Consider the following 24,197-nt stretch of genomic DNA (forward strand, 5'->3'; position numbering starts at 1 on the left):
AGCATCTGAGTCTCGTGCAACAGTGCAGTTGCTCTAATGGCCCATTCAGACAGTCCTTTTCATGGATCTGTCCAGCTCTTTGTAAAGTACATTTCTGTGTCCATTTTTTCAGGGCGGTTATGATCTATTATGTTAATCCTTGTCAGATCACAGATTATTGCCTTGGTGGAACACAATAGTTCCTCTGGAGGAATTGCAATTTATTTGATCAGTATGGCTTACAGCCATGCCTGTAAGACCAGGTACTGAAAATGCTTATGAATGTTGTCGAAAAGTGAGTTAGAAAGTATCACCAACCTACCTTGCCAAATGAAACACTTCTGTTATTCTTTTTCATGTTTTTTTTGTAACCAAATGAAAATGCCAACGTTATTCAGAAGTTTTTGTTAGAAGTCTAACTCTAAGAATAGAAGCCAGGAATTAATTGAAATCAGAAGAACTAGGTTCAAATCTTTACTACTTATCACCTGTGTCAATCCGTTTACCTACCTGGGCCTCAGTTTCTTCATCTGTAAAGTAAAGGAGTTGGACTTGATCTTATGTCTAAGGTCCCTTCTAGCTCTAAATATGTCACCTTAAGACCCCTGACTATTACATGTCTTTTAGATATGCGACTTACAATCCAAGGCATCTCTGTTAATTGCATCCACAACTAGTGGGAAGAAAAAGCCTAGCACCTGAATATTGTAAGGACAAATGAAAGTGAAAAGCTAAATATAAATCTTCATGTACCATAAATAGTTTTGTATTTTTTTCTTACTCCTCTCCCCCTTAAAATCATTTCTTCCCTTGGTGCCCACCTGCACCCCCAAACCTATTGTCCATATTCTAGATGTTAGGGTTTTTTCTTTTCACATTCATATCCAATCATCTTATAAATGCTGACTTTTGTACTTCCAAAATGAGGAAAGGGGAAAAGAAGGGAAGTGGGAGAGGTCTGATTGGGGAGAAGTAGGAGGAAAGGGAGAAGGAGAGGGAGATGGCAGGCGAAAGGAAGGGAAGAGGAATATAGAATATGTACATTCGATAAAAACAAGTTCCTGTTAACCTTCTTTATTCAGAATCAATCAAGTGTTTGAGAATGTTTGATAATCTCCACTACAGCATGCTTCCTCTAACTGATTAATGAAACTCTCAAAGCACCTGAGTTACTGCCTAGGAATAGATGAATCTCACTCAAGACAACTGTATGGAAACTGTGGCTACTAGATATAAAGCTGACCTAGTGCATCCTCGTGTACTTTTCCACAAAGGAAGAATGAGTTTGTTTTTAAAATGTGAGCTAAGCCATTGAGAATGACTCTTTCTAGAGATGAGTTCAGTTCTCTGAATTTTGCAGCCTGCTTTTTGACAGTGATTCAGGTTAGCATTTAGAAAGTCCAAAATCCTGAAAACCTCAAAAGCAGATTGGCACTTCCATCCTTCTTTGAAGTAAGAAAGATTATTGGCTCCCTCCAGTGAGCTAGATATTTTCTGGTATCCTGAGGCTTTATTATTTCAGTTACTTCTTGGACCTCTGACAAATACAAGCACTTAAGAATTGTCCATGTTTATGAATGCATTTAAAATATGTTGCAGACCCACTTCCTAAAACCACATGTGAAATGACCAAGGGAATAAAAAAAATTGCATACATTCCAGCCTCTTTAACAATTGATGCAGACTGCTGCTGCTCCAGCAATCTAGTTCATATTGGCATCAATCAGGAGAAAAACTGAAGCCAGGAATGTAGTTTAGCTGTCACGTATAAAGTCCAAAAACTTGGCCATAGTAGCCACGAGATTTTTTAGGCCCAATTCCTTCCCAGTTCTACAACTGTTAAGGAGTGTAATGTATCCTCAAATGCATTCTACTGGCAGAACATACAGACACTCAGAGCAACCCAAGTACTTTTTGGTTCTTTTCCTATTCTGACTTCTTTGGTCCTCACAGAAGCTCAAACACAAAGCAATTGCCAAGTCTCAGAACCAAAGCTATTTTAGTCCAGCAAGTCTTTTAACCAAAGATTTCCATGGATCTCATAGTTTTGTTTATCAACTTTCCTGAGTGTTCCCTCATAGTAACTCACATTTACATAGCATTGAAGGTTTACAAAACAGACATGCACACACATGTTCCAGACAGAAGCAGTGTGATATGTATCCACTACACTGATGAGAGAAAGAGAGAGAGAGAGAGAATGAGAATGTGGTATAGTAGATAGTTGGCCTGAAAGTCAGGGAGACCTAGACTCAAGTCCCAGCTTAATACTAGCCATATGACCCTGGGCAAGTCATTGGATCTCTCAGTGCTCTAGGCAAACCTCTAAAACTAAGTCACAGAGAAGATGCCAACCTGCATTGGCAGACGGAGTTTCCTCATCCAGGAGTTCCTGAAACCAATGAAATTGCAGATCCAATTCCTTATCCCTACCCTTGAGAAGTAGGATACTATAGTAGACAGTGCTGAGCTTCAAGGCAAGAAGTTCTGTTGTTGTTCAGTCATTTCAGTAATGCCTGACTCTTTTCATGACCCTATTTGGGGTTTTCTTCTTCTTCAGTTCTTTTGACCGATGAGGAAACTGAGGCAAACAAGGTTAAGTGACTTGCCCAGGGTCACACAGGCAGTAAGTGTCTGAGGCCAGATTTGAACTCAGGAAGATGAGTCTTCCTGATTCCAAGCCTGGCACTCTATCCACTGTGTCACCTACCCTACCCCAGATACTTACTACTTTTGTGACTTAGGGCAAATCACTTAACCTCTCTGGGCCCCAGTTTCCTTATTTATGAAATGAGGATATTGTGTTTGATGACCACTAAGAGTTCCTTCCATAAATCTATGACCCTATGATTCTCATAATAACTTTGTGAGGTTGGTACTATTACTATCTCATTTTATCGATGAGAGATAAGGGCAGCTGGGTGGCACAGTGGATAGAATGCCAGACTTGGAGTCAGGAAGGCTCATCTTACTGAGTTCAAATCTGGCCTCAGACACTTACTAGCAGTGTGACCCTGGCAAGTCATTTAACCCTGTTTGCCTTAGTTTCCTCATCTGTAAAATGGCAAACCACTCCAGTATCTCTACCAAGAAAACCCCAAATGGGGTCACAAAGAGTCAGACACAACTGAAATGACTGAACAACATAGATGAGACTTGCCCCAGAATCACATAGCTTAAGCACCCTGGGCCTCAGTTTCTTCATCTGTAAAATAAGAGTGCTGCACTAGATGGCCTCTGAGATCCTATCCATTCCCCCTAAACCAGACCAAAATCAGAATTGTATCCTATGAATGATCCAAGGCAGAATTTGAACCCAGGATGTCCTGCCTCTATGTTCAGCTGTCTATTCACTATGCCTTCCTGTCTCTTACTATATATTTTAAGAATTAAGTTTAAATTTTAAAAAACTTAATATGTATTATGAATACTTTTATAAATATTATCAAATTTAAGAACTGTATGAAGTCCACTAAAAGTTACCTAAAGATACTAGCAGAAATGACCTCCCCAAAAAGACTCCAAAGAAAAATGCTGTCAACTCTAACTATGCCAACTTGCTAAAAATCACTCATTCATTCATTCATTCATTCATTCATTCATTCATTCATCAAATACTTATTAAGTAATTTCTGTGGGTAAAATATTATATTAGGTGCTGAGGGAATTACAAATGTAAAGCTTCAATTTTAGTCTTTTATTTTTATGAATTTTTGATTTTCACAATACTATCATTTGTTTAAAAGGTTGTTTAAAAGATCCAAGTTCTGAAGAGCTTTAAATGACAAATGGGAATTTACTTTTGATCCTATAGGCAACAGGGAGCTTCTTGAGCAGGGGAATGACATGGCAGGAGAGTGTTTTAGGAATATCACTTAGCCATGTGGAAGATAGATTAGATTAGGGAGAAAGTGGAGGCAGGGAAATCCAGCTAGACTATTGCAATAGTCCAAGTTAAAAGTGAGCAAAGTCTGAACCATGGTGTTGATTATATTAGTAGAGAGGGGACGGACACAAAAGATGTGGTGGAGGTAGAATCAATACCATTGGGGAAACACTGGATTTGGGGAAAGAAGAGTGAGAGAGTAAAAAATCAAGGACACCTCAGAGATGGTGAACCTGGGTCATAGAAAAATGGTGGTACCCTTAATAAAAATGGGAAGTTAGGTTTGAGGGGTGAATAAGTTCTCTTGATAATTTGAATTTGAGATGCTAATGGGACGTGTGTTTGGAAATGTCCAATGAGCAGTTGGTGACGTAGGACTAGAGCTCAGGAAAAAGCATAAAGCTGGATAGGTAGATCTGGGAGTCACCTGCCTGCACTTAAGATTACCCCAACTTTAACTCTTAGGCAGCAAAATAGAATAATGGATAGAATGTTGTACTTGAGAATCAGGAAGATCTGAGCTCAAATTGTGCCTCAGACACTTACTTTAGTTGTGTTATCCTGAGCTAGTCACTTAACTTCTCTAAGCCTCAGTTTCCTCATCCGTAAAATGAGCATAATAACAGCATCAACCTTATAAGGTTATTGTGAGGATCAAATGAGATAACATGTACTTTTGTAAATCTTAAAGGGCTGTATAAATGCTACTCATTATTATTTATTATTGTTATTGTTGTTATCTTAGGAGATTAATATTACATGATCCATAGCCATGCAAATAACCACCAGAAGACTGTTGATGTTAAAAAGATGGGCTTTTGTTTCAAAGAGAAGCTTGAGATCATTAAAGGGACTGAAAAATTTCCCAAATGCAATTCAGCCTGCCCTGTTCTTCCTATTCAATTCTGGACCACATTGAAGAAAAGAAACATAAAGGTAAATGAGGAGAGGAAGATAATATTTTGAAATGTTTCTGGAAAAAAATGGGCTTCTTTTTCTGGAAGATTCTGCTTATTTAATGATTCACTTTTGGAGAAACTAATTTATAATCTGGTCAGGATACACTTGTGAGCTTCTTACATTCTTTCGTCACCAAAATTTTTTGCCTATCATCTAGTCCGCATTTCAGAGTAGAATGGAAATTGGCACAGGAACTAATTACAGCTCACAAAGAAAAAATGTGCTGTTTTGATGAATACGTGTTTTCCTAGTCTACTGTTATTTCTGTTGGTAATTGCAGAAAATACTTTTAGCAGGAACAATTGTTACGGTTTGCTATGTTATTCTTTTCTAGGTTATGAATAAGGCAATATTCCTGGATTAAATTTTGTGATCCAAGTTGAGTGGAATGAAGGATGAACATTCTAGAAGATGATTTTCATTCTTTCAGTTTAGGTCCCTTTGTCTTGTTTTAAAATATGTTCATGATTTTTTTCACATGAGTGATATTTATGCTACAATATTCAAAACATTTTGTGCTTCTAATCTGTAGTGGAAAATATGGGCATAATTGTCTGTGTGTCTCCATGTGTGTACACTTGATAGTGTGAGAAATTGCATATAAAAAATATCAAAAGAGCTAAAGAAACTGGTTTTGTACATATATATATATATATCAATATCATGTAGAGGTCAGAATGAATGTGTTTGGCTTAAAATTAACTATTTCTAATTTGAGGTCATTTGGGACATTCATGGACTATTTTGTGTGCTTGTAACTCCAAGCTATTAGATGATCAGAGAGCCTGCTGCCGACCCAGCTGTTGAGCAGTATTGCATTTGGTGTCCAAAGTGTGTGAAAAATAACAAATGAAAAATGAAAAGCAAAATCAATCAATCAACCAATAAACATTTATTGTGCTCAAAAAATCAATTTCCATCTTGGTGTAATAAGAGGGTTGAACTTGAAGTCAGGATACTTTGAATCTTGACTCTGAAACTTACTCTGCCTGCAACCTTGGCTAATTCACTTAATCTCTTTGAGTTTCATTTCCTCATCTGTCATCTTCTTTGCAGGGTTATTGTGATGAAAATTCTGCATAAGATTTAAAGTTCTCTAGAAATATGATTAATTGTTAGGAGAGGTGGTCGAGTGAAAAGAGAATGGAATGGTATTGCAGTCAAAAGATCTGAGTTCAAGTGCCAGCCCAATTCTGTATTGCTGGGCAAGTCGCTTAACTGCTCTGATATCCCAATATAAAAAACAAGGATAATGACACTTGAAATGAATGACTTATTTTGTGGGGTTATTTTGAGAAAATGTTTTTTAATCTTAAAATTCTATAAGAATGGAAACTATTACTTTAAAATCTTAGCATGAAGATGTGTTTATTTTTCAGACATGAATTTTTTTCAGAAAACCTTTAAAATGAGCTTCACAATTCTAATTTTAAATATTTTCAGATTTTGATGGATACATGAGACCGTGTCTATAGATACTCCCTCCACTGGTACAATTGCAAGGCCTTCTCATCTGGTATGATTCTTGTCCATGTCTTTCTGTCAGTCTTCCATCAATGATATGACCAATCAATATGTTAGAAGCCTTCTAGTTCTTTTAATGTTTTGTGGGTACCAATGTGGTGTCTGGCAATGTACTATCATTTGTTAGCCCTCTTTTTCCTTACTTTGCTGGTTTATCTCCTTTGCTAGTTATGCATATCCTCATGCAAACTAATCATCATTGGTATTGTCTTGCATCTTTCTAGTATACTTTGTGCCAACTACAATTTTGACTTTTCTAAGTTAGTGGTGTTCAACCACTTAATATTATGTAGCATCGTGGGGAGAATACTGATGCTGAAAAGATAAATCTTTGTGGCAGAAAAAAAAACAAATCAATTTGGAATCATCAAAACACCAAAGTTTCCCAAATTCTATTGAGATTAATTTCCTTTTCCTACCAAAGTCTGGGCTCAACTCATGGGTCATCTGCAGTATTTTGAAACAAACAAAAATAAACAATATTAAACATAAAAATTATCTTAAAGATTATATATGCATATGTATAAAGATTATACTGTATATATTTTTACTTCCCAGTCAATATATGACTATGAAGATATAGTCTACTATAGGGAGGAAATAAGCACTTATTAAGCACCTACTGTGTGCCAGGTAAAGCCAAGCGCTTTACAAATATTATTTCGTTTGATCCTCACAACAATCCTGGGAGATAGGTGCTGTTGTTATCCCCATTTTACAGCTGAGGAACTGGTGACAGAAATGGCTTGCCCAGAGTTACACAGCTAGTAAGTGTCTGAGGTGGGATTTGACTCAAGTCTTCCTGACTCCAGTCCTAGCACTCTATCTATTTTGCCATCTAGATGCCTTTTAGAAAATCATTTAGGGGCAGCTAGGTGGCACAGTGGATAGAGCACCGGCCCTGAAGTCAGGAGTACCTGAGTTCAAATCCTGCCTCAGACCAAACACTTGACACTTACTAGCTGTGCGACCCTGGGCAAGTCACTTAACCCCGATTGCCTCACCAAAAAAAAAAAGAAAAGAAAAGAAAAGAAAAGAAAATCATTTGCAAAAACCTACCTATTCCCTTCTCTCATTTTCATCAAAGACATCTTCAACGTATGCAGAGACCATTCTCATACAGACTTTATAGAGATGAGAATTACAGAAAACAAATTCACTGAAGATAGGGACAACTGAATTTTTCTTCATAGTTCTAGCAGCTGGCATAGTGCCTTACACAAGCAGGTACTTAATAAACACTTATATTTAAAAAAACCAAAATTGGCAAAGTAACCATATATGTTGGCAGTTATTATGGCCTTCTCATTTACTTTTTTTTCTTTTGTTAAAAGCATCAAGTGTGACCTGAAAATAATTGAAAAATTATTTTGAAATATTCCCCTCTGAAATATTTTGCCAATTAACTACTGAATCCCTTTAAAACTGTATCAGCTCCAGCAAGGATGCGTTTCTGTTGTCCAGCCATTCCTTCCAACTTTATCTTAGTGTTTTTGCCACTTCCTTACATAGCATATATCAAGTATTGAAGTGGTAGAGGTCAAATATGGAGGTTCCATCATCATCCCTGATAAGAATAGTTCACTATAGAAATGATGGTACATCAATTCCATTTTACCTCTCCTTCTTTGTCTTCCCAGTTTCATATACAAACATTCTCTGAAATATCCCCTTAGCTATATCTGATGCCAAGAATATGTATTTTCCCTTCATACTCCTCCACCACGTATGTGTCCATGGGGATGATGAGAAAGAGTTACCTGCTTCTGAGCCTGTATGACCCATCACTGAGGGGCTTTCACCTTGAGAAATAGAGGAATCCTCTCATTAGCTGTAGAATTGAAAGAACTGATAACTCTGGAAATATACGAAAGGGAGCTACCCATCTGCCCTCTCAACCTTTTTTTTTTTCCTTTCCAGCTTCCAATTACATGTTGTTGTTTGTTTTAAGCTGAAGGGCAAGTGAGGGAGGACTAATCCACACAAACCTCTAACCCAGCTCCATGCAGTTATTAATATGTGGCTAACCCCATACCTTGCTTGGGCAAGCAGGCACCTGGATTTAAATTGTCTATTTTGTATTTCTTGATATTAGAGTCTTGTGTGCCTATCCTCAAATGGAGGTGTCCATATCTGGACTTTATGAGTTTGACAAGTCTACAGTTTCTGGGTCAGAACCGGAAAACAACAAGAGAGAAGTCCTTAGAATAGGAGTTCTTAATATTTTTTATATAACTGCAATCTGGTCAAGCCTATGGAACTCTTCTCAGGATATTGCTTTTAAATGAATAGAATAAAATTCGTGAGATTTTTTAAAAAACTATTGAAATAAAAATGTCAATTTTCCTCATCCAAATTCATGAACCCCAGGTTAAGAACTCGTGTCCTGGAGTTTTTGTACAAATAAGACAAATGTAGCTAACATCAGGAGGAAAGCAGAAAATCGGAGGAAAAATTTTAGACAGTTTATCAGGTAAAGGTCTCATGTCTAAAATATACAAAGAACTTTATCAAAGCTATAAGAAAATGAGTCATTCACCAATTGAGAAGTGGTCAAAAGATATGAACAGGCAGTTTTCCAATGAAGAAACCAAAACAATTTATAGTCACATAAAAATGCTCCAAATCGTTATTGATTAGAGAAATGCAAATTAAAACAACCTTGAGATATCATTTTATACCTACCAGATGGGCTAAAATGATAGAAGGGGAAAATGACAAATGTTGGAGAGGATGTGGAATATTTGGAACATTAATTTATTGTTGATGGGATTGTAAAATAATCTAACCATTTTGGAAAGCATTCAGGAATTATTCCCAAAGAGTTAATAAATTACCTATACCTTTTGACCCAGCAATACCACTACTTGATCTATTTCCAAAGATCATTAGAGAAAAAGGAAAAGAACTTATTATGTTCTGAAATGTTTATAGCAGCTCTCTTTGTGGTGGCAAGAACTGGAAATTGCAGGGATGTCCATCAATTGGGGAATGGCTAAACAAGCTGTGGTATATGATTGAGATGGAATACTACTTTGCTGTAAGAAATGATAGACTCAATTATGTTGTAAAAACTTGGAAAGACATGCACAAAATTATGAAGAGCAAAATGAGCAGAACCAAGAGAACACTGTATATAGTAACAGTAATATTATTTTAAGAATTATTTTGAGCAAATTGTTATTTTTCTATTATAAATACCTAAATTAACTATAAAAGACATATGAAGAAGAAAGATGCTATCTCCATCCAGAGAAGGAACTGATAAATAGAAGCATGTATAGAATAATTTTACACATATACCTATTTCTGTCTAATGGTAGCCATCACTAGGACAAGGTCTGGGGAGGTAAGAAAAAAAAGAAATTTACATGATAACCTTGTTGTATATTTGAAAGAAATAGCAAGTTGTGCATAGTAATTTGCAGTTTCATGTATCTATTTCTTTTACTGTACTGTTATGAAATGCTTATTTTAGTCCACAAATTAAAAATAAAATTAAAAAAAAAGAATCCACATCCTGGAAACTACCAGTGCTAATATAGTGGACAACTACCCACAAGAAGACTGGCCCAAACCTGGACATTTTTACCAACAGACCTGGACCAAGAGCTGTTTGGAAAGTACAGAACCAAGGTCCTGCGATTTGCTTTATGTTCTAATGAAGTTGAAGTGTCAGCCTCTCAGCACCTATAATAGTAGTTTTCTATCAGGTTACTAAATCCTTTTTTTCAGTTTATTTTTATCAAATGCATGCTTATGAATGTTCCATGGTGAGTACTCCTCTTAAATGTGGGGATAAATAACCCATCCCACACACAATTCACATTGTGCACTCAGTACCTTTTTTAAATTTCCTTTTTTGAGGGGGAGAAACCCTAGAGATGAGCCATAATCTACTAAGCTATATCGAATCCTTCGGGCTCCCGAGCTGGGGTTTAACAAATTGAAGAATATGAAAAAGAGCCTAGCTCCTTATTTTTAGAGGCCAGGATCCTCAGGACTGAACCACATACTTGGGTCTACAGATGAGAGAGGTTTTTTGGAGAGAGGAGCCAAGGATGAATGCCATAGATCCTTGGGCCCAGCAGCAGCTTCTTAAGGTTAAGAATGTTGTATGAGGTAATATTTTTCATGATTTAATCTTCATGACATTTTACAAAGAACCCCAAACCCTAAATGGGTATCCTCTCTTCTGGGCAAGAAGGTCAAATGTTCCTGGCTGAGAAATATTAATTTCTTTTTCAACAAGTAACACAGCCTCTCTAGAGCTTAGTGTCTTCACCTATAAAAGATAATCAGACTGCATGATCTTTCTGAGGCCCCCAAATCCTATAAAAAATCAGTGCAATTGAAGAATGATATCCTGGTGGATAGATTCTCCTGTGAATATTCTGGTAGGGATTCTCGGGTATGTTTCAAGGGTTTCAGAAGTTGGTGATTGGCAATGTGGTATAAATGACCTCAAAATCAAAAAGACCCGGATTGAAGTTCCACCACTGACAGTGCCCCTAAGCAATTCTCTGCATTAGTAGAGAATGTTTCCTAACCAAAAGATCCCTACACCAATGAAATTCAAGTCCAAGTCTTCTCCCAACCTCCCATCCCCTCTCTCCCTCCACATACACACACACACACACACACACACACACACACACACACACACACAAAGAAGTTGGTGGTACTGGCTCTGTAATGTATAATTTAATTTCAAAACATGGCTTTCCTTTTCCTATCAACTGGGTATATCACTAACATGCTCTGATGCTTATCTGTCATAATTAGGATCTTTTTATTTGGTCTCATAAATGACAATGAAGAGAGGGAGAAAGGAAAAATTTTCTCCTGGCAACTTCACAAGAGTTAGAAGAGATAAAAAGAGGAATGAGATTAAAGATGATGTATTCACAGGAATGCAAGAGCGTAAGGTTGAATTACCTGAGCTGTGAGTAGTGTAAAACAGAAGAAAAGGTAGAATAAAATAATATGCATGATCTGCCCCTTATCACCAGCACTAACCAAAAGAAATAAAGGAACTGATAAGAAAGAGATATTAGGTCAAACAGAAGGAAAACTGGAGGGAAGGGAGTTGGAATGGGCTGGGATAGAAGAAGGGGCCTCCATGTCCTTCTTAGTAGAGCCCCTAAATTTGGGGCCTGGGGGTAGGGGGCAGAGCATGGGGGGAGCAGTGCTTTGTATCAGTGATAAACTGGTCTTGCTCAGCCAAGGAAAACAATATTTTCAGCTTAGCAGTATCCTGTTTTTTCTTGTTTGGGGTATGTCATCAAGTTATCTATCACTGCTCAGGAACTATGAACAGGAGACGTGCTATCCTAGACTTGAATCAAGCCTGTATGTTTCCCAGCATGGCATGGCCCCATAAGTACATGTAATTTTCTAACCTTTGCCCTTAGGGGTAGAATTGGAAGGAGAGCAGAGAAGGTAAGGCAAGCTTTTAAAAGCTCTTTTCCCCAAAAGAACCTAGTTATGCCACCTCTAAGTCACCTGAAGCAGTATGTCAGGTCACTTCCAAGACAAAGATTGTTCTTATAAATTAATCAACCAACAATTCAACATCACTTAACATCAGAGGTGCAAATCCAGAACTAAGGAAGCCTCCACCCTTCTAATAAGTGATTTCTGTTTTTGAAAAAAAATCTGTTGAGGTATGATTGTGCTAATAAAATTATAACTGTATACTCTAAGTGTTTTTTAGCTTATTCAATTTATGAGTGCTCCTAAAGCACTCTAGTTTTACTGATCAGTTTCCAATGACACCATCCATTGGGTACCTTTCTGACCTTAAAGTTGACTATAGCAGGGCTTTTTGTACCATAATCATGTATTTAGCTAATGTGAATAAATAAATGAACGAAAAACATTTATTAAAGCATTATATTCAAAGCATTGTGTTAAAAAATATAAAAGGGATATAGTCCCTGTTTTCCAGAAGCTTACATTTTAATAGAGGAAGCAACATATACAGGGGAGTAGTGGCCAGAAAGCAGGGTTTTGATTTGAGAAGTCACAAGCATTGGGTCATAAGGGAGTTGATTAACAACTACTTTCCATTAGCAGTAGCAGTTTCCATGTTGGAATGTGGCAATGTGTTTGTGGGTTACTTTTAAAATACTTCTTCAAGTTGCAAAAAAATCCATCATTTCATCAGTATGAGTACTTTTCCCACTTGGCCCAAAATAATTTACTAGCTGACTAATCTTGTGGTGATGAGTCTTTCTGAACTGGGTTAGGCTGGACAAAAATGCTCTGTTTAGCATTCAAAGCCCTTCATAACCTAGCCCCCTCCTATCTTTCCAGTCTTCTTACACTTTACTCCCTAATATATACTCTTCTAGCCAGTGACACTGGCCTTCTGGCTGTTTCATGAACAAGACACTCCATCTTTTGGCTTGGGACATTTACTCTGGCTGTCCCACATGCCTGGAACACCCTCCTTCCTCAACTCCAACTCATCATATCTCTGGCTTCCTCTAAGTCTGAATTAAAGCCTTCTCAAGTTCCTCTTAATTCCAGTGCCTTCCCTCTTTTAATTATTTCCTATTGATCCTGTATATAGCTTACTCTGTATATATATGTTTGCATGTTGTCTCTTTCATTAGATTGTAAGTTCTTTTTGTATCCCCAGTGCTTAGCACAATGCCTGGGACATAGCAGGTGATTAATAAATGTTGATTGATTGATGTGTCATAAGCAAAACTGAACCCAGGACTTCCTAAGTTGAAAGGCAAGCTCTCCATTTACTATACTAAATTGCTTCTCTTAAAAAAAATAAAGCCATTTATTTCCATTGGGAAAATATTTCTGTTTCAGTCATTTCAATATATCATGTTCCCTGAGAAAGTCCCCATCATAGACTACCTATATACATCCAGAAAGCAGTAAATGGTTGCTCCACACGCAAACATACGTGCATATCCAGAACTTTTAAAACTGGAAGAGAATGTTAGAAATCATCCAATGCAAATAGTCTCATATTATCTATTAAGTTGGTTAAGGGAGACTAGAACTTCTTGTCATGAGGGTCCACCCTTCCCCCTCCAATGTCATTGAGCCCATTCTTGAGATCCATAGAAGCTTCAAGGCCATTTATATGAGTGGTAGATAGGCTCATAGATTTAGAGCTGCAAGAGCCCTTGAAGATATTATCCTCATCTGACCCTTTGATTTCAGAGATGAGGAAACTGAGCTACAGAGTGGTTAAACAACTTGTACAAAGCCACACAAGTAGTAAATAACACAACTAGAATTTGAATACAGATCCAGTCAAAATTCAGGGCTCTTTTCACTACCTCATTCTGTATTATCACCATCTGTGTCAGAGGTGGCATCCCATATGTCTCTGTGAACCAAGAGGACTCTTACTTCATCCTATGCCTACCAGTGACTTCAAGGTGCCATCTGATGGGGATATGACAAAGGTGAAAAGAGCAAGGGAAAAGTGCTATATTATTTTCCCCAGACATAGAGAGGCTCTGCAGAAGTATAAAGACCATGTCAGGGAGGGAACATGCAGCCAATGTTCAGGGGATGGTAACAAGATAAGGGAAAGGTACTTGCCCTGACTCAGTTTGAGAGAGAGGTGGGACACCTTTTCCTAAGATTAATGAGGAGGAACAGCCCTGAATGGTTGTCCCAGCGACCCTTTTGTATGCCTAGAAAATCTTTTGCTTAGTCCCTAGACATGTTGGCTTGGAGTAACTAAAACAAAGAATGATAACATTCTGCCCTCTGTCTCCCCAGAGAAAAGCCACAGCAGCAGATGTCAATTTCTAACAGATGATAGCAGAAGCAGTGATGACAATTTGGAGACAAAAAGGACTAGCATCAGTGGAGTGAAAGGGAATGATCATTGGCAAATGGAGATGCTGGAGCATGCCAAGAGAGCTAGGAGAAGTAGAGCCAAGGAGCAAGGAGGCACAGCCAGTTTTCAGAAGACAAGACTGAGTGTTCTGTTATGCACCTAATCCTTGCATAAGAGTGTGCATTTCCTCGGGAGTATTCCCTTTTCCACCATTGTAGAATTATATGGAAAAACACACACACACACACAACTTGTTATGTGCAGGATTGCTATTACCAGGCATGATTCTACTATGTGACTTTTGTTTGATTTTTGCTTTCTGTTCCATTCTAGCTATATGCTTTTTTCCCCCATTTGATTTATAGCTCCTGTCTGGTTTGTTGATAAAGAATGCAGGCCTCAAGCCATATTTGCATAATTCTATTTACCCAAAACATCCCACACTGAATCTGGGGTCTCAACATCAAGAAAGCCTCATGTTGTATTATATTAATTCAAGAAATGTTTTATTTTTAATTAACCAAATTATTGTTGAGTCTGTAATTCATTCTTCTTTCAAAAGGCACCTTAGCTATCTGAGAAACTATTCTTAACCCACTGCGCTCTCCATCTGGTGAGCTGTTCTGTGATATTCTTAAATATTTTTTCAGAGAAAGAGCCTCTGTCAATCACCCTTAATGAACAAAAAAAAATTAATGAAATTATGGTGGTTATTCTAATGTGGTAGGAGTTTGGGGAGGGTCTCTGGATATTTTAAGGTCCTGCTGCCAGAAGGCAGGGGAGTGGGAACAGTTGTGTCAGAGGAAGAGAAAGAGGAGGTGATAAAACAGAATTCCTTATGTCAATCCAGAGCTACAAAGCTTTGGCATATAGCCAAAGACAAGAAAGGGGTTGATTACATTGCATATTTCAGGCTTCGCTTTCCATCCTCTTGAAAATGAGGAGCAAAAAAGCATCCCTTTGTCATAAAAAATCAATTTCTCAGCTGCCATTTCAGCTTAGCAAAATGTTTTTCAGCCAGATCCTTCGTAATATAGTATGATTGCAGGATGATTTTTGAATCCATGTTTAATTCTTTTAAAATCATTACTTGCTTCTAAAGGGTACAAAGGCATCACATGTGTAAATACACTAATCATAGCTACTATTTCTAAGGGTTGGGTTGGAAGATGAATTTATGTTAATAGTTTATGTGTATGGGCATACAAGTCTGAGAGTACCCTTGGATTTTCAAAATTGTTTCCTCTGTTGTGACTTGAATATTCCTTTAAAAAAATTGTGAAATGCTGTGAAAGAGCATGCCATCCAATCTACCTACCTCACATTAAGTGATTGCTCTTTGAATTATGACCCCAAAAATCTACTCTAAGCCACAATACATGAGCAGTACTGTAATCAGCTGAAAATTTTATCCACATCCTCTGGATCTATCTTTGATTAATTTGTGTTACAGAAGGGATACTTAAATTGATAGAATGTATCTGGAGGTCTAACAAGGTCAAAGTGGATTCAGTCAGTCTGCTACAAATTGTAGAAATGGGGGAAAAATGACGATGTGTTTTGTCTTATTTCAAATACTACATTTTTTGATGGGGATTCTCGTTTGTTGTGGTCACACATATATTCCACCAGAAAATGTAGAGAAACAAGGAAACAAAGAGCCATAGAGGCATATCCTAAGCCTCTGAAATACAAATGGGAGCTGCCTCTGGGAGCCCTTTTTCCTCTAAGGAATAGAGGATGGTGATTGTTGGAATCAGGTTGTGGAGGAAAGAAAGGGATCAAAGATGCAGGTGGCATATTTAACCTTAGTAAGTAAAGACACACCTTTCCGGAAGATAGGAAAGGAGAAAAGTTTTGGTAACTTAATTCAATCCCAAATAGTAGAAAAAAAACCTGAGCCTTATAGCCTCAGGATGTCTTTTCTTCAAGTTCTGACTTTTTTATGTACTGACTGTGTGACCATGGGCAAGTCACCTAACTTAGTATTCTGGGCAACTCCCTGAGCCTCTGTGAACATACATCAGTGGAGAGAGTTTCCACACAAAGATTTCCCACATAGATAAATACACAGGACCAGGTTTTTGTTTTTTGTTTTTGTTTTTTCATCTGTGTAAGGCACTGTACTAGGTACTGGGTGCTGAGGAGTTGAAGGAACTCCTCTCCGATTGTCTTAATCATCTATTTATGTCAAGAACCTACGATTTCAATCACAATTCCTAATTTAGTATTATACCATGATGTTAGAATGTATTCAAAAGTGTATAAACATTCTGGACCTGAAAAGCAATCTTTCCCCATGCTCTGTAATAAGCATTCCTTGTAAGAGTACTGCATTTACATATTTTGGAAGGATGTGAGAAAGTAAACAGGATGCCTAAGAAAATGACAAAGATGATTGAAGGGTTCTATGAAAAGTTATTAAAAAGAATTCAGTATGTTAACCCAGAGCTTATGATAAATGAGGGAAGAAAAAACAAGGATCATAGAGTTAGAAATGAAAATCCATCAAACAAGAGTCTCCATGAATTTAGTTAGAAAGAGCCTCAGATGATAGATGCTCTATACAAAGTCCATATACAAAGCCTTTCCATGTTGGTAGAATTTGCCAGGACTTCTTCCTCACTGGCATAAGCTTTGAAGACCTAGGGTTATATCCTGGCTGCTAAGAGGCATTGGAAGTATGTATTCTTAATCTATATTCAAAACAAACAACACCACAACAAAAGCATAGATAATGAAGGAGGTCATTGTCCAATTGTACACTGGCTTGGTCAGATCATATTTTCAGTCACAGGCACTATATCTTATCAAGGACATTGATAAACTAGAAAATATCCATAAGAAAGAGATCAGGATGGTGAAGGAACTCAAAACTCTGCCATAGTGAACTGTCTGAAATTACTAAGAATACTTAGTTTGAAAAAGAAAAGATGCAGGTAGGCTATGTATCAATCTTCAAAGATTTAAAAGACTTGTATACAGATTAGACTTGCCTTGTTTGGACCCAGAGGGTAGAAGGCATAGAAGTTGTAGAAAGAGATTCCAACTCAATAAAAGGGAAAACTTCCAAATTAGAAAGTCAAAAGGGTTGCCTTGGGAAGTAGTGAGTTCTCTATTACTGGAAGTCTTTAAAAAAACAATAACAACAACTGGACAATCATTTATCAGGACTATTGTAGAGCAAATTCTTATTCGTGTATGGTTTGCAATAGGTGTCTGCTGAGGTTCCTTCCAACTCTGAGATTCTGAACTCCAGTATTCTGTAACTGTTTGGCAGTTACTCAATGTAGTAGAAAACATTTCAGATCTGAATCCCACCTCTGACACTTACTAACCATGCACGTAGCCTTGCTAACTTTCAGTTTTCTCATCTGTAAAATGGGGATAATTATGTCACAGGATTGTTTTAAGGATTGAATATGATAAGGTGTTTAAAAGGGGAGGGAGAGAATAAGCATTTATTAAGTGCCTACTTTATGCCAGTTACTGCTAAGCACTTTATATCTCATAATGAATGTTGAAAGACTTAGCAACTGATCTATCCAGTGGCCAAACACAACTCCAAAGGACTCATGACGAAACACTCCATGTATATCCACATAGAGAACTGATGGGCTGAGAGTACTGGTTGAAGCATCATTTTTTTTCTTTCTTTTTCTTCCCTTTTTAATTTTTTTTAATATGGATTGTAATGGGTTTTATTTTTCTTGCTTTCTCAATAGGTTTGGAAGGAGAGAAGGGAAATAAACAGTTCAGAACTGAAAATAAAATAAAACTGAATTTTAAAAGACATCTATTTGATCCTCAGAATAATACTAGGAGGTAGGTGATAATATGACCCCCATCTTCTTGTTAAGGAAACTGAAGCAGGCAGCCTAAGTGACTTGTCCAAGGTCACACAGCTAACAAGTGTGGCTAGATTTGAACTCAGGTCTTTAGGCCCAGATTGCAAACACTTTGTAAATGTTGAAATAACACTATTTATTTTGTTTTTAATTTAATTTTTAATTTATGAAATAAAGCAATCATTTTCATAACAGTAGAATAATAAAAAGATGATTGTACATGAAACTGCAATTCTATTATGTATAATTTATACTGTAGTACATATTAAATAATAATAAATTTATCATGTAAACTTTTTCTCCTTTTTTCCTTCCCTCCCCCTCCACCCTAGAGATGGTTACCATTAGACACAAATATGTGTGTATATTACATATATGTATGTATATATATGTAAAATCATTCTATACATACTTCTATTTATCACTTCTTTCTCAGGATGTAGATAGCATCTTTCTTCATATATCCTTTGTAGTAAATTTCAGTATTTATGATAGTCAAAATGATTTAGTTGCTCAAAGTTGTTCTTAAAACAATATTGCTGTTACTGTATACAATGTTTTCTTGGTTCTGCTCATTCCACTCTTCATTATTTCAAGCCAGTATATCCATATTTTTCTAAAATCAACAAGTTCATAATTTCTTATAGCACAGTAGTATTCCATCACAATCATATACCACAACTTGTTCAGCTACTCCTCAATTGCCAGGCATCGCTGCAATTTCCAGTTCTTTGCCACCACAAAGAAAACTGCTATAAATATTTAAAACATATAGGTTCTCTTCCTTTTTCCCTAATCATCAGTCAGAAATACCACCTAATAGTGGTATTGCTGGGTCAAAGGGTATAGACAGTTTTATAACTCTTTGAGCATAATTCCAGATTGTTTTCCAAAATAGTTGGATCAGTTCACAGTTCCATCAACAGTGAATCAGTGTCCCAATTTTTCCACATCCCCTCCAACATTTGTCACTTTCCCCTTCAATCATTTTAGCCAATCTGATAAGTGCAAAATGATATCTCAATACTGTTTTAATTTGCATTCCTCTAATCAATAATGATTTATGATATTTTTTCATATGACTATTAATTGTTTTGATTTCTTCATCAGAACTGCCTGTTCTTATCCTTTGACCATTTATTATATGGGGAATGACTAATATAATAAACAATATTCATAAATAATATAAATAATACTATTTCAAAGGAAAATTGGCCAGTGAGGGACAACCTGCAGTCTTTGTATTTTTTTTTTAACATGGGACAATACAGAACAACTAACTTTTCCTGGAAATTCTTCTTAGAATCCTAGAATCTTGGAAGGCAATGTAGAATAAACTCAGTTAACAAGTATTCATTAAGCACTACTATGTGCCAGATGGTGTACTTAGCACTGGGGATACAAAAAAAAGGCAAAAAAAATTGTCCTTACTCTCAAGGAGCTCACAATCTAATTGGGAGGGAACAACATGAAAAAACTATATACAAGATAAATTAGACATAAGCAGAGGGAAGGTGCTAGTATTAAGGAAGATCAGGAAAAGCTTCCTATAAATGGGATTTTATCTGAGACTTGAAGGAAACCAGAGAAGCCAGGAGGCAGAGATGAAGAGGAAAAGAAGTCTAGACATGGGGACGAGCCAGTGAAAATGCACAGTCAGGAGATGGAGTGTCTTGTGCAAGGAACATTGAGGAAGTCATTGTCACTGGATTGCAGAGTGCATTGGTGTAAGAGGTAAGAAGACTGGAAAAGTAGAAGGAAATCTGGTTATAAAGAGCTTTTAGTGCCCAACAGAGGATTTCATCTTTGATCCTGGAGCTGATAGGGAATCACTGAAGTTTTTTTTTTGTTTTTGTTTTTTGTTTTGTTTTGTTTTTTAATATAAAGAGAGAGTGGAACATGATCAGACCTGAACTATACAAAAAATCCTTTTAGCAGTTTAGTTGAAGATAGATTGGAGTAGGGGAAGGTTTGTGGCTAGGAGATCAACCAGCTGGCTATTGCAATAGTATAGGTATGAAATAATGAGAACCTGCATCAGGATGGTGGCAGTGTCAGAGGAGAGAAGGGGACATATAGTTAAGATGTTATGAAGGTGGAAAGGACAGGACTTTATAACTGATTAGTTAACAATTAGGGCAGCTATGAAAGAGTGGGGAGTGAAGAATGACATGTAGGTTGTAAGCCTGGGTGACTGGGAGAATGGGGTGCCTTCAACAGTAAATAGAAAGTTAGGAAGAAAGGGTGGCTTAGGGAGAAAGATAATGAATTAAGTTTTGGGCATGTTGAGTTTAAGATATCTGTGGAACATTCAGTTCAAAATATCTACTGGGCATGGAGATGGAGTGGAGGTTAGGAGAGAGGTTAGAACTAAATTAGGTCTGAGAAGTAGATCTGAGAATCATAAGCACATATTACATCTATTAGAGCAGGTGAAATCATCAAATAAAATAGCATGGAGGGAGAAAAGGGGGGGCTCGGAGTCCTGTGGGACACCCATATTTAGCAGATGTAACATAGATGAAGATACAGCAAAAGAGACTAAGAAGGATCAGACAGGAAGGAGGAAAAACTAGGAAGAGGAATGTCATAAAAACCTAGAGAGAAGAGAATAACAAGGAGGAGAGGGTGATCAACTATATCAAAGGCACAGGCAGTCAGTAGAGCATTGGTTAGAGCACTGGGCCAGGAGTCCAGAAGACTCCATACTTCGTTTGAATCTGGCCTCAGACATTTACAATCTGTGTGACCTTGAGCAAATCGCTTAACATCTATCTCAGTTTCTGTCATCTACCTCCCAGGGTCATTGGGAGGATCTAATGAGATATTTGTAAAGCAATTAGCACAAAGCCTGGCACATAGTAAAAGCTTAATAAATACTTATTTCCTTCCTTCAAAAAGTTGCAAAGAGGGCAAGAAGGATGAGGATTGAGAAAAGGCCAGTAAATTTGGCAATTGAAAGCTCATTGGTAATTTTTGAGAGAATAGTTTCAGTTGCATGGTGTCAGAAGCTGGACAGTAGAGAGTTAAGAAAAGAATAAGAAAGGAAGTGGTGGCATGAATTTTAGATGGCCTTCTCACAGAATTCCAAAAAGGAAGAAGAAATAAAGTACAACTTGAGGGAATGGAGAGATCAAGTGTGGCTTTTTTGAGGAAGTGGGAAACATGAAAGTGTTTGTTAGCAGTGGAGAAGCAGCCAGTTAGATGGACAGAGATTGAAAATTAATGAGAGAATGTGGGTGATAGAAGGCACAATCTACTAGAGAAGACAGGGTAGAAAATGACCAGTTGTGCACACAGAGGAATTTGTCTTGGCAAGGAGAAGGACCATGTCTTCATATGAAACAGGGGTGAAGAAGGAGACAATGGGAAAAGGCATCTCAATCACAAGAGATTAGGAACAGGTGAGAAGAGGAAGCTTTCAGAGAATGGCCTAAATTTTTTCAGTGAAATATGAGGCAAGATTCTCAGCCGAGAGGGTGGGGAAAGAAGAGGACATGGGAAGTTTGAGGAGGGGTGAAAAGGTTTAGAAGAGCTGCTGTGGTGAGTGGAATAGTGATTCAATTAGGGATGTGTGAAAGTATTGCCTTTCCACACAAAGGGCCTAGTTTTGATTAGGTGGTATAAATTTATAGTGTACTCAGACAGACAAGTTTTGTACTTTCCTCTAGCTTAGTTCAGCAGAGGTTAAGTAGGAGGGAAGGCAGTGAAGGGGAGGAGCAATCCAAGGCTGACACTCAGCAGGACAAGATTGGTGGTAGGATAAAGGCCAAGGCACTTGAGAGAAGATGACAGTGTAGAGATGGGGAAGGGAGAGGAAAGTAGCCAGTGCACTGGTGATGGCCTAGAAAAGGAATGAGGTGTAGATCAGAAGTGGCAGTGAGGATGAAGAACAGGGCCACCCTGTCTTCTCTGAGTTTGTAAGGTAGAGGGAGAAACAAAATTACAACAGATTGTGATCAGATAATGGAATTTCTTACTCCATGAAAATAGAACACTAGTGAGTAATGGTAAGATCAAGACTACCTCTGTATATAACTGAGATAAAGTAGAGAAGTAAGTCGTGGGAAATGAACAAGTTGAGAAACTGGGAGGTTGGGTGTTTGAGGGAATATCAACATGTATGTTGACATCCTCTAGGGGCATCTAGGTGGTGCAATGGGCACCAGCCCTGGAATCCGGAGTTCAAATCCAGCCTCAGACACTTAACTAGCTGTGACCCTTAGCTGTGTGTCACTTAACCCCATTGCTTCAAAAAAATCCTCTAGTGTAAGGACAGGAATTGAGGAGGAGAGAAAAACTATGAGCCAGCCAGGGACCGAACTCATTGAAGAAAGAAGGAGAAAGTCCTAGAAGTTGGTAGATAATAGCTGTCAGAATCTTGTCTGGATGATAAATATGGATTGAGTGAATTTCAGAGGAGGATAGGTTACTGAGTGGTATTTGTAGAAGGAGAGCCTGGAAGTAGCAATGGGGCCCAAGGAATATTTACTCAATTGGATGGGGGAGTTATGACTGAAAGTGTGATGAATAGGGAAGCTACATCATCAGGAGGGAGCCAGGTCTCAGGACTGCAAGAAGATGGAAGGAGTGGGAAGAATAGAAAATATTGAAGATGAGAGCAAGTATGTTAAGTCAAAGAGTTCAGTAGAAGAGAAGGGTGGCTTTAGATTGGGACCTTAGGTTTTGGGATGGACAAATGGTAATAACAATGACAACTGGGGGGTTAGAACCTCTGAGATGGGGAAGGAATAATGGGATATTTAAGGATTATTGTCAGTAGTATCATCATGCCTATAGGTTCACCCTCCGGATAGAGTCCTATTCGGGCATTAAAGCTGGAATGCAGAGTTAGGGTGGAGAGGGTGCCACTGGGGGCAGACTCTGGTCAGTTGAACACAACAGGATTACCTATTGACCCGGAGTCAAGACAACAGGGTCCTTCCCTGAGTCTGGCTAATAAGTAGCCACGGGACATTGGACACATCAGGTTGCCTCCCTAGGCTTAGGTTTTCCCATGTATAAAATGAAAACTTTAGTCTAGATGACCTCTAATGTCCCTTACAATGCCTAAAGGCATTATAAAGTGGCACTGGGCCTGGAATCAGGAAACTCTGAGTTCAAGTCTGGCCTCTCACACTAGTTATGTGACCCTGAGAAAGTCATTAATCTTCTGCTTGCTTCGGTTTCCTCAACTGCAAAATTGAAATAATAAAAGTAATTACCTACCAGGATTGTTGTAAGGCTCAAATGATATAATATTTGTAAAGTGCTTAGCACAGTGCCAGGCACATAACTGGTACTTAATAAATGCTTGTTTCCTTGCTCTCTCCCTCCCTTCCTTCCTTCCTCCCTGCCTTCCTACTAACTCTATGGGACTTACCCAACTTGATTTGTGGCACTTGCCTAACGCCCTTTATCATTAAATCCATGAAAATGAAGATGCAGTTGCAAAAACAAAACAAACCCACCCACTTCCCCCCCCCAAAAAAAAGACCAGAAACTAATAGAGACAGAAAAAGAGAGTATAAGTGAAAGGCCAAGGGACATCCTTCTAATCGACTCCTTAGGATTACCTCTCCATAACCATTTATTTACCCACCAAACTGCTAGTCTCTATTCAATAGCTGATAGTTGCCCAGAAACATAGTACTGGTTATATGTGAGCAAACTAGGTTTATACCATTTGAAAATATGACAGATGAGAGAAGACAAATTGGGTTGGCCCTTTCCTAGCCTCTGTTGTCTCCCATGTTCTGCACAAGCAGAGTGATTTGAAATACTGGCTCACATGTCTTGCTCTAAGGGATTGAATTACTGTTTTTGAACTGTGAGCAGTTTCTCCTTCCTTCCTTTGTTGCTACCCATGTGGCATCTCAGGTCTCAGGAAGGGTGAGCAAATCCTTTTTAACAGGGATGCCTAATTGGGGATAAATCCACCTGCTGAGAGAATTAAGTAAGTGTGGTGGCTGGTACCTTCCCAAGAAACTAAGCTCATCATCACCTCCACAGCTGCACCAGCTGGTTGGCTTAGTCTCTATATTTTTGTATCTGTCCAGATGGCATCAAGAATGTGTAGATTTCACATAGTGCTGAAAATTATTTATGTGAGTGGCACGTGAAATTTATTTTAAAAAATATTCCTAAACTGCCTGGGAGAGTTTGTAGGAAACACTCC

Source organism: Vombatus ursinus, unplaced genomic scaffold, assembly GCF_900497805.2.
Source record: "Vombatus ursinus unplaced genomic scaffold, bare-nosed wombat genome assembly UNPS02014812.1, whole genome shotgun sequence".
In the NCBI taxonomy this organism is placed as follows: Eukaryota; Metazoa; Chordata; class Mammalia; order Diprotodontia; family Vombatidae; genus Vombatus; species Vombatus ursinus.